Source organism: Alosa alosa, chromosome 14 (assembly GCF_017589495.1).
Source record: "Alosa alosa isolate M-15738 ecotype Scorff River chromosome 14, AALO_Geno_1.1, whole genome shotgun sequence".
Taxonomy (NCBI): Eukaryota; Metazoa; Chordata; class Actinopteri; order Clupeiformes; family Clupeidae; genus Alosa; species Alosa alosa.
This window is the reverse complement of record NC_063202.1, coordinates 2,832,197-2,844,519: the sequence shown is the minus strand read 5'-3', so window position 1 is coordinate 2,844,519 and position 12,323 is coordinate 2,832,197.

Here is a 12,323-nt window from a genome sequence, read left to right as displayed (position 1 = left end):
GAATGACAAAGAGAGAGAGTAAGACAGAGAGAAAGAGAGAGAGAGTAAGACAGAGAGAAAGAGAGAGTAAGACAGAGAGAAAGAGAGAGAGAGTAAGACAGAGAGAGAAAGAGAGCCAGAGGCCTGTGACCCACATTCTGACATGTTGTAATCTTGTCCAGGTGCTTAAGGGCTCATTGATCCCAGCTCCTCTCCGAAGCCGAGCACAGAGTCGGAAACTCCTGGCCTCGTGTGTCGCTTCGCGTTTGGGAAAATGAAGTCTGGGAATATTCAGCTTGACATGGCGCATTACCAAGACCGCACCATGCCCGGTGTTCCCACGTAAACTCCTTCACAGCCGCTCAAGCATTAGCCACTGAGGCCTCACAGCTAATGGAGAGTGCCTACGGTGCCTGAGCAAATGCACATTCCAGCCCACAGCACTCCTTTACAGTATACACCAAGAGCCAAGGCTGTCACTGAGTAGAAGCCAGCCTCTAGTGCTGGAGATTGGGGCGTGCATAGCAGTGCAAAGTGCATCTGTGTTACCAGCAGGGCTAAAAGAGAGGCGGTGCATGCGTTGATGGACAAAGTTTAATTGGAACATCAAGAGATGTCATTACAGTTCCTCTCATTAAAGCTCTTCTGAGTATCCGTGAAAAAGGTGGAGGTTGGATGTTTTTCTGAAGTTTTTGACAGCACAATGCTGTAATAATGTGTTAATCATTTGAAATAGCATTTTTTAACACCAGCGAGAAGCTGCGGTAGAATATTTTTAGAAAGATTTAGGGTTGTGGAAATATATGCAGAGGCTGTTGAGAAGTGTGTAAAGCTCAACTGACGCTTACAGTGATATAAGTGTCCCAATGACTGAACAGTACATTAGAAATGCATTTTTGAGTGCCACTTACAGTACTTTACTTAATTTTGCCTGATGATCTAACGTTTTGGAGATTTAAAGTTGGGATGTTGTGTGAGCATAAAATCAAGTAATTTGATATTGAACTTAGATAGTTACTCAGATAGTTTTCAAAATCTAGTTATGAACACTACAAAATTGAATGAATAAAATTATATTTGGCCGAAGGTCTATTTAGAGACTCTTTCAGCATGCATATAGAGTGCATAGCATCTGGTGGCTTAGGGGAGTTCACAGGCCCACCGTCTGCCACTGACCACTGGGACACGAATGTCCAAGGAACCTCGAGGGCTTCAGGACCTGGGGGATCTTGCTAACACAGGGGCAGATGCCCAGAGAAGGTTTCAGAAGCCAAGTACAACTACAGTGGGAGGAAAACAGAGGTGTGTGTGTGTGTCTGTGTGTCTCTCTCTCTCTCTCTCTTTCTCTCTCTGTGTTTTTCTTTCAGAAGGTTGAGCTCCTGACCTTTGTGTGCTAGCATCACAATTAAGCTGAGCTATAGGTACACAAGGTTAGCCAGTCCTAGATCAATGTGTCCTTAACATGGTCAACATGATCATTATGGCTCCTCAGTTCCCTTCTACACATAAACAGGAATGTGGGAATACTTCTCTTAGGAACACTCGAGACTCTGCTATAATTATTGCTGTAAGGAGATGGTAATTACTCAATAATGTCTAATAAATACGTATAAAACTAAAGTCGTTATTATCAGTGCACTGTATAATTGAATTACTTTTGTATTTATGTGCATTTACATCTAGTTTGACTGTGTGTTAGAGTCTTGTGAAAAATTTCTGTTTTTTTTTGCCTTGCGTGCTGTACGGACAACTCTCAGAGAATTTAAATAATTACTCTGAGTCATTCTTTGTTTTATTGCAATTTCACACCCAGTCAATTCTGCGTGAGCAAAAATGTTAATTCTATTGATTTTGGTTTTGTCACAGACTAAGGCTGTTACATGGGTTGTTAAATTGGACACTGCTACACAACTCTTGCGAAATGGCCCAATGAGGCTTGAACAATGCCCCAGAGTGAGATGATGGCCATTTTATCTTTTATTTTATTTTTTCCCACTTAAATAGCATTTAACCACAATCACTGCTCAACCATTTAGTCTTACGTAATATGGAATTAGAAGCCTGTTAAAGGGACACCAGGCAAGCCTGATGCTTTTTCTCTACGAAACTCCCCCTCACTCGGTCTGAAGCTCTTTTCCTTTTCTTTGCGTCTTCCGTCAAGGGTTTTCGCTTTTGCGCTTTTGTTTTGCCTTGGGCAGCACTAACCTTCAGGCTAACCAAGGTCTCCTGTCACGCCATGCCGATGCATATTCATGCGTCACCCATAAACGTTATCGCTGAAGTGTTGCAAGCACACACCTGCATCATTAGTCGACCTGTTATTGCCTTCTCCCCTTTAGGAGACCTTGGGACAAAAGTGTTTGATGCTAAAACTGCACATGAAACACACACACACAAGCACAAGCACAAGCACACACACACACACACGTCCTTTTTCACACCATCTCTCCGTGGGCACAGAGGCAGACAGGAGAGTAGGACAGAAACAACTGGACATAATGAGGTTGTTAAAAGAGGCGCTGGCAGACAGAATTCTGAGGGGGGGGGGGCTCTCTTTTTTCACCCCCATCCCCAGAGAGAACTGACCAAAAGTGACCCCTCCCAGCCCAGCCCACCTCACCTCACTCTCTCTCACACACACACACACAGACATGGGCAAAGACAGACACAGACACACACACCTTTCATGTTGCTAGACATGCGGTGAGGCGATCTTCACTGCACAGCCAGAGTGCCCTCATTAGCCATGCCAGTCTGTCAACCTGCGACCCCTCACTGCCAAGGGCTGCCAGTCCTCTCATGCCACCTGTGCCCGCCTTCCAGCCATACTTATACCCCCAAGAGCTGATGTGTTATGTGATGTACTCAAGCAGGATATGTGTGTCTCTGTGTGTGTGTGTGTCTCTGTGTGTGTGTGTTTGTCTCTGTGTGTGTGTTTGTGTGTGTGTGTGTCTCTGTGTGTGTGTGTCTGTGTGTTTGTGTGTGTGTCTGCTTTTGGTGGAAGGGTGAAGTTGCTCTCATCCTTCAAATCATCATCCCTCTGCTCACAAGTGCTGAAGGATATGTGTGTGTGTGTGTGTGTGTGTGTGTGTGTGTGTGTGTGTGTTTAGAAAGAGGATGTGGGATAGCTGCCATCCTTGGCCTAAACTTTGCAAACTGGCGTCACTCTGGTGCTAGAAGCTTCCCTATTAGCGGCTAAACTCGCTCGGCTGGGAAAGTGTGATGGATGACGTGGCGTTCGATCCATCAGGGTCCCCCGGCCTGAATCAGCTCCTCCTCCATCTTACCCGGATTGGATTGAGAGACTGCAAGGCCAAACCACGGAGGGAGAGAAAAATGACTCCGATTCTCAGAGCCGTCCGCCTGATGTTGACAGAGTTATCACCAGTACCGAAGTCATTCCTTCTGTGCTCTGCATTGAGGCTGCCAGATTTTTGATGTGGTTCGACACTCATCATAGGATGCATAGAGATTGAACATTAGGCAATTTTGTAACTTGAATTCCATCCCTGGGATTTGCTTTCTGTATTGGTTGTTTTTGTCAAGACAAAAGGCAAAAGTCATAACTCAGGCACATCATGCTTTGCCTATTTTTAATAAGCAGAATATTCAGCAATGTTCTATACATAAATCATGTTTTTAGGATTGCTCATCTTTGCCAACACATTTTGTTTCACAAGTTAACATGTTCTTCTCCCCACGCAGATTCACGCAGAGGCTAATCTTAGTGTCAGTCTTCCCCTGACAACCAACTCTAAGGCTATTTTGAAGGGAATTTTTAATGAGGCCAAGGTCTCTGCGAAACTTATTTCCATGGAAACAGTTGCCACGTTCGGGCATAACGGTGTTGTTTTAATGCAGGGCCATATTCTCGCAGCATGGTTCTGCCACGGCTGTGAGCTGTAAACAAACGTATCTGTTGGCTGCTACCCACGAGTTAACTGGACTACGCCAGCGGAGACTAGGGGAGAGTCAGCCTCTAATTGGCTTGTAGATCATTAAGATGCACGAATGCTCTTGACCTGTGGAAGGCCGAGGGCTGCAGTGTTTTTGGAGACAGTTGGCGCTGACGGCAGGGGGATGAATGTGTGTGTGTGTGTGTGTGTGTGTGTGTGTGTGTGTGCGAGTGTATGTGTGTGTGTGTGTGTGTGTGTGTGTGTGCGAGTGTGTGCAAGTGTGTGTGTGGTGTGTGTTTGTGTGGGTCTGTGTGTGTGTCTGTGCGAGTGTGTGCAAGTGTGTGTGTGTGTGTGCGTGTGTATGTGTGTGTGTGTGTGTGTTTGTGTGGGTCTGTGTGTGTGTGTGTGTGTGTGTGTGTGTGTGTTTGTGTGGGTCTGTGTGTGTGTGTGTGTGTGTGTGCATGGGGGGAGTTCAGAAGGCAGCACCTCAAGCTGCAGTGCTTTCCAAAAGCTGGCAGACGTGTGGAGAAAGCATGCTGTCAGACTCACACACACACAATGGGAGCCACAAAACAGCCGAGTGTGGCGCTGGTCTGGCCCGGGTTTGGCCCTGGTCTAGTGAGGAGTGTGTCATGACACAGTGAGAGATAGATGGATAGAGAGATAGAGAGAGAGAGTGAGTAGAAGAGTATGCAGGTGTGATTAAGGACAAAAGGAAAAAGGGAAGAAAAGCATTAGCTCTGCAAGAGGGGGACAACAAGATCTAGAAGAGATGTGACTGGAGGAAACAAAGCATTGTTGTTTTTCCCGGTGCTGGTCGCCTCAGTGACTGTTGCTGTGTCTAGATGGCAACGCCGCACCTTGCAGTGAATCATGGCTTCGTCGCTTCGCTTGGGTGGCCTCCCCACCTCTTTCGTTAAGTGATGGCGAACTGTGAAACACAACGCTGCTCTCCCCAATTTGCCGGAGGCCCGCTAACATAGATTGGCCCTGTCAGTGTTTACCCTGGCCACTGCGTTAAGTATGTGCCGGCCGCTTCGGCCGAGACGTGATGCGATGCAATGCAATGCAATACGAGGCCGTGTCCGGATGCTGATTATGCGATGGTTCAGCGAGGGCGGAGGCTGGAGCTTAGAGTTGGCACGAGCTGTGAATGCAAATGCCTGTGCTCTCTTCCTGGGCTCGATAACCTCCATTGAAAGCCCAAGATAGCCCATGAGCCCATGATGCCAACCAAGGCCACAACTGCCCACCAGCAGAGACTCAGGAGAGGATGACCGTAACGCAGCCATAACGGATTTCCCCACTGTGCTCATTTGTGCACTCTGAGGGAAGTAGTCCAAGGTTACCAAGGATGGACGGAGGATTTACATGCTCTTAAGCTAGGATGCCCTGCTGCACTGCTGCACTGAGAGAGTGGAGAATGGAGAAGGGGATTAGGGCAGGTGCTGCGTCCTCCTTGACTCTGACCTGAACTGGCTCAGGGTTTAGATTGATTACCTGTCAAAGCCGGACCGGCTGGAAGCTGCCGCTTGCCGTTTGGCGGCAAACTAAATCACGACAGAGCGAGTGGGAACAGGAGAGAGAGGGAGAGAGAAAGAGAGAGAATGAGAGAGAGAGAGAGAGCTGTGACGGTCAGAGTTGGGGCCGTTTATAGTCTTCCCCACCCTGCTGTCAGGGAGGAGGGCAGACTCCATAATGGCCCCTCCTCGGGCACAGGCATAACCTTGCGGGCACAGCTACCCCCGAGGAAACGCCCGTGCACAACCTTTGCTCCCTGCCCTTGAGCTTGGGCTTTCAACTCTCACTTGCCCACTCATTCATGACTTTAAATGTGGTCATTTCTCTCTCTCTCCCTCTCGCTCTCTCTCTCTCTCTCCTTTCCCCCTCTCATTGACTCTCATTTCTATCTTTGCTTTCTCTCTCTCTATTCTTTAGTAGTTTGTCCCTTCTCCTTCTCTCGGCTCTTTTTCCAGACCTCAGCTCTTTCATCTCTTTCGCTCCCATCTTTGCGTTCTTTCCCTGAAGCAATGCTGCACTTGTCTGTTTTTCTTCACTCCTCTGCTTTTGCTACCGGCCAGACTACTTCATCACTGTTCTTAGTTCAGTTCTCCCCAGACTACCCCATGGCCTTCTCCTCTCCACCTCTCTTTCTCTCCCACCTTCTCTCTCTCTCTCTCTCCCTCTATCCTCCACCTTCTGTCTCTCTTTTTCCACCTCCCCTCTCCCTCCCTCCCTCTCCCCCTCTCCCTCCCTCTCTCGGTGTGCTGTGAGTGTGGTGGAGAGGGAGGTGCTGGTTGATGGAGCGTGTCTGCGTTTACTCTGCTATTCCAGAGCTCAGCGCACTAATGAGAGCTGAGCCCATGCGCCACATAGTGCTGTCTGTCACACTGACACGCACACACACGCGTACACACACACACACACACACATATGCATGCACACACACATATGTATGCACACACACACACACACATATGCATGCACACACACACACACACGCACACACACATGCATGCACACACACACACACACATAACACAAACATACAGAGACAGACACTAAAGAAATACACATACCAGTATACAAAAATACATGCAGAGAAACTCTCCTACAGGCACACACACAACATATAATCAGAAATATAAACCCAACCACACACACAGACATACATATAAATACTGACTCACACACTAACAAAAACACCCACCCACTCAGTTAGACACACGTGCATAAACCCATTCATGCATTAATGTGGACGTATACATGCAGCACACACACGTGCATAAACACATTCATGCATTAATGTGGACGTATACATGCTTCACAAACACACAGCACAGCTCAGGAGTATCCCAGGAGTCGGGGTATCACTGCCAGATGGACTATTTTTCCCCCCTTCCTCCTCTCCCTCTCTCACTTTTCTCTCTCTCTCTCTTTCTCTGTCTCAGTCTCTCACATTGCTTGACATTCACCAGACGCCACGTAACGCAGACGGATGTGAAAAGTCCAACGTGGAAAAGAAGGCAGACGGGGTCTCTGCCAGAGATGGAACTGGAGCCGACCCGACCTTTGCTCATGTTGCCACGGCCGCCGACTCTGTCTCATCCATACCGACTGACTTCCTGGCAGCCAGACTCCACAGTGTCACTTCCTCACTCCCTCTGCCTATAGCTCGCTCTCATCACTTTACCATTTAGACACACATACATGTACACAAACACACACACACACACGCACAAACACACAACAATCATCAACATCTAAACACATCTCCTACTCAGACGTGTGTACTGGTCCTCAGCCCCAGGGACAGAGCCACAGGCCCTTGGGCAGACGCACTAAATTGGACGGGCGATCACTGTGGACACCCCATAACTGGAACAATATTCAGTGGTCAGTTGGCCGCCCCTGTAATATGCTGCACTTAATTGATCTATCATTACTTTAGTTTTGCAGCTGCCACGTCGGTTGATGTGTGTGTGTGTGAGGGGGGTGGGGTGTGTGTTTGTTGGGGGGGGGAGGGGCTCTTTTGTGAAGTCCGTTTGTATTACGGAGAGCCAGGCAAGGACTCAAACACTGGCAGGCCAGGGGGAAGACTCCGTACTGTACTGCCACTCTCTCCTCTGGTGCAGGTGGCTTCTGCAAATTGAATGACTCTGGCAACAGTAGACTCAGATATTATTAACAGTGGTAGCTGCAGTGCTTTAGAAGATGCGTGGGCATGCTTTTTTTTTTTTTTTCTTTTTTCTATCAGTGAGTCTAATACAGGCTTAGGAGACCATTAGAGGGAAGCTGAGCTGCACATAGATTTGATGCAGTCAGTGTTCAGAGTGGATTGTCATAATACCTGTATTATCAAGCTATGTGGTAATTATATTTACCCAGTAATCCACAGTTCAAAGGACTGCAGAGGATTTGCTCTTTAATTATACATGTTAATGATTAATAATAAATCACATCCCTCCTGGTGGCCTGTGAATACAGTTGTGCTGGTTGGCACGAGGTCAGCTTATCAAAAAGCCTCTGAATGACAGCGACGAAAGAAAAACAACTACACAAGCAAAAAAAAACAAACAACAGGCCTCCCACAATGCAACATTCCAGATGGAAGCCATGATGACAAGAGGCAGTCCTTCAAACAATGAGGAGGCAGCGCTTCAGAGAATCAGAATGTGAGTATTCAAAGGGGATCCAATGTGCCGGTGTGTATGATGATCACACACAGACATATACACACACACACACACACGCTGAGCCTGTCCTTCTTTTATTCATGGATGTGTAGTCCAGGCTTGTGTGTGACTCACCCTCCCAGCGTAATTGCTGTTTTCATGGCAGCTCTTACACAAACCTGGCCTTGCCTCCACATGTCTGGCATTACCACACGATGCCAACACTACACATACAGACCACAATAATATTGCAGCTTCTGGTTTTAAAAAAAATGTGTTAGTTCCACATGTAGAGCACGTGCTGAAATTATCGGCAGAGATGCAACTTGTATTCCAGTGATGGAGAGAAGAGATAGGATTGTGTTGCTATTGAATTGTTGGGTAGATTAATTTTGCCTGATGATCTAAAGTTTTTGAGATTTAAAGTTGGGATGGTGTGTGAGCATAAAATCAAGTAATTTGATATTGAACTCAGTTACTCAGACAGTTTTCAAAATCGAGTGATGAACACTGCAAAATTGAATGAATAAAATGATATTTGGCCGAAGGTCTATTTAGAGACTCTTTCAGCATGCATATAGAGTGCATAGCATCTGGTGGCTTAGGGGAGTTCACAGGCCCACCGTCTGCCACTGACCACTGGGACACGAATGTCCAAGGAACCTCGAGGGCTTCAGGACCTGGGGGATCTTGCTAACACTGCGGCAGATGTCCAGAGAAGGTTTCAGAAGCCAAGTACAACTACAGTGGGAGGAAAACAGAGGTGTGTGTGTGTGTGTGTGTGTGTGAAGCTGTGTGTGTGTGTGTGTATATGTGTGTGTGTGTGTGTGTGTGTGTTTACCTGTGGCTCTAGGCCCTCCCTGCCCATCTGTGGCCCCCATCGTGCCCATGCTGCCATGCCTGCGCACCCATGCAGCAGGGCAAGAGGGCAACAGGGCACAGAGCTCGTGCCTCCACGCGGTCACATGACTTCCTCACAAATGAGACCCTCAAACCAGCCTGCAGCAGAGCAGAGACTGTCGTCTAGGCTCCTCCTGACTGGCTCCACTTGTGCTGCACAGATCTCTCTGAAATATTCACGCCGGCACACAAAACAGCTAAATAATTCGCCGGTGACGCCAGCTTACTGGCAGAGTGCTGTTGCTCCTCAATACCGCATTGTTTCATTATGAGTCAGGAGGCATAAACTGGTTTAATGTGGTCTGGCAGAGTGGTGCTGCTCCTCAATACCGCATTGTTTCAATATGAATCAGGAGGCATAAACTGGTTTAATGTGGTCTGTGGTACGAAGGCATTTCCTGCACTCATTTTCCATTGTGAGGGGTGCCTAGATAGATAGATAGATAGATAGATATTTTATTGATCCCCAAGGGGAAATTCAGGGGGTCTCAGTAGCATACAGACATCACACACAACATGCACTTACAGCAGAAATGGTAAATATAAGTATAAACATATAACCAAACTCCACTGTACAATAGAGACAGTAGGAGATAAGAAAAACTAACAAAACTAAATACTAAATATACTATATAAATTAAATGTAAAAAAATCCAGTGTGCTTGAGGGTGATCAAGCATGAGACGCTTGTAGTGACAAGGCCTGTAGTTCTGTGTGCATGGTGAGGTGAGAGTGAGTGTCATGGTGAAGGTGCAAAAGTAGTCCAACAGTAGTCCTGTAGTTCTGGGTGTACAAGGTGTTCAAGAGAGTGAGTGTCATGGTGAAGGTGCAAAAAGTAGTCCAACAGTAGTCCTTTAGTTATGTGTGCATGGTAAGGTGTTCAACAGAGTGAGTGTCATGGTGAAGGTGCAAAAAGTAGTCCAACATTAGTCCAACAGTGCAACAGTGCAATAATAAGGTCTAGAGACCAGCATATATAATATGGACAAATAGGAGAGTAAAGTATAATGTAGACAAGGTAATAAAAAAAACTATAAAAAACTATGTCAGTGCAAGAACAGGTTGAGGTAATAGGGTTACAGCCATTCAGTATTGTAGCAGAAGCCATTGATCATGTGTGCTAATATAGCATGAAAAACAGTGTAGCAGGAAAACAGTAGTAAAAACATTAGGCTGTGGACATTAGTAAAACAGTAGTAAAGCAGTAGTGGGTAGTCAGTACTCAAACATGGAGAGGGTGGAGAGGCAGACAGACTTCTCTGCTTAGTCTATCTCTCCTCTTCCCTTTAGTGAAGCATTAAACAGTTCAATGGCCCTGGGGACAAATGACTTCCTCAGCCTTTCAGTTGTGCATGGCAGTGAACGAAGTCTCCAGGTGATCAAGCTCTTTTGCTTTTTAATAGTGCTGTAGAGTGGATGGCATTCATTGTCCAAGATGTTGATCCGTTTGTTAGGGTCCTTTTGTCAGATATTGAAGTGATGCACTCCAGTTCAGCTCCCACTACAGAGCCAGCCTTCCTTACCAGACTGTCAAGTCACCCAGCATCCTTCTTCTTTGTGCTTCCTCCCCAGCATACCACTGCATACAAGAGGACGCTAGCCACAACAGACTGGTAGAACATCCCTCCTGACTGGCTCCACTTGTGCTGCACAGATCTCTCTGAAATATTCACGCCGGCACACAAAACAGCTAAATAATTCGCCGGTGACGCCAGCTTACTGGCAGAGTGCTGTTGCTCCTCAATACCGCATTGTTTCATTATGAGTCAGGAGGCATAAACTGGTTTAATGTGGTCTGGCAGAGTGGTGCTGCTCCTCAATACCGCATTGTTTCAATATGAATCAGGAGGCATAAACTGGTTTAATGTGGTCTGTGGTACGAAGGCATTTCCTGCACTCATTTTCCATTGTGAGGGGTGCCTAGATAGATAGATAGATAGATAGATATTTTATTGATCCCCAAGGGGAAATTCAGGGGGTCTCAGTAGCATACAGACATCACACACAACATGCACTTACAGCAGAAATGGTAAATATAAGTATAAACATATAACCAAACTCCACTGTACAATAGAGACAGTAGGAGATAAGAAAAACTAACAAAACTAAATACTAAATATACTATATAAATTAAATGTAAAAAATCCAGTGTGCTTGAGGGTGATCAAGCATGAGACGCTTGTAGTGACAAGGCCTGTAGTTCTGTGTGCATGGTGAGGTGAGAGTGAGTGTCATGGTGAAGGTGCAAAAGTAGTCCAACAGTAGTCCTGTAGTTCTGGGTGTACAAGGTGTTCAAGAGAGTGAGTGTCATGGTGAAGGTGCAAAAAGTAGTCCAACAGTAGTCCTTTAGTTATGTGTGCATGGTAAGGTGTTCAACAGAGTGAGTGTCATGGTGAAGGTGCAAAAAGTAGTCCAACATTAGTCCAACAGTGCAACAGTGCAATAATAAGGTCTAGAGACCAGCATATATAATATGGACAAATAGGAGAGTAAAAGTATAATGTAGACAAGGTAATAAAAAAACTATAAAAACTATGTCAGTGCAAGAACAGGTTGAGGTAATAGGGTTACAGCCATTCAGTATTGTAGCAGAAGCCATTGATCATGTGTGCTAATATAGCATGAAAAACAGTGTAGCAGGAAAACAGTAGTAAAAACATTAGGCTGTGGACATTAGTAAAACAGTAGTAAAGCAGTAGTGGGTAGTCAGTACTCAAACATGGAGAGGGTGAAGAGGCAGACAGACTTCTCTGCTTAGTCTATCTCTCCTCTTCCCTTTAGTGAAGCATTAAACAGTTCAATGGCCCTGGGGACAAATGACTTCCTCAGCCTTTCAGTTGTGCATGGCAGTGAACGAAGTCTCCAGGTGATCAAGCTCTTTTGCTTTTTAATAGTGCTGTAGAGTGGATGGCATTCATTGTCCAAGATGTTGATCAGTTTGTTAGGGTCCTTTTGTCAGATATTGAAGTGATGCACTCCAGTTCAGCTCCCACTACAGAGCCAGCCTTCCTTACCAGACTGTCAAGTCACCCAGCATCCTTCTTCTTTGTGCTTCCTCCCCAGCATACCACTGCATACAAGAGGACGCTAGCCACAACAGACTGGTAGAACATCCTGAGGAGCTTGCTGCACACATTGAAGAAGCGCAGCCTCCTCAGGAAGTACAGCCTGCTCTGCCCTTTCTTGTAAAGTGTGTCAGTGTTGGCTGACCAGTCCAGTTTATTGGCCAGGTGGAGACCCAGATACTTGTAGGTGCTTACCACCTCCACACTGACCCCATCAATGGAGACTGGTAGCAGAGCGGGCTTAGACCTGCGGAAATCCACCACCATCTCCTTGGTCTTTGAAGTGTTGAGTTGAAGGTGATTGAGTT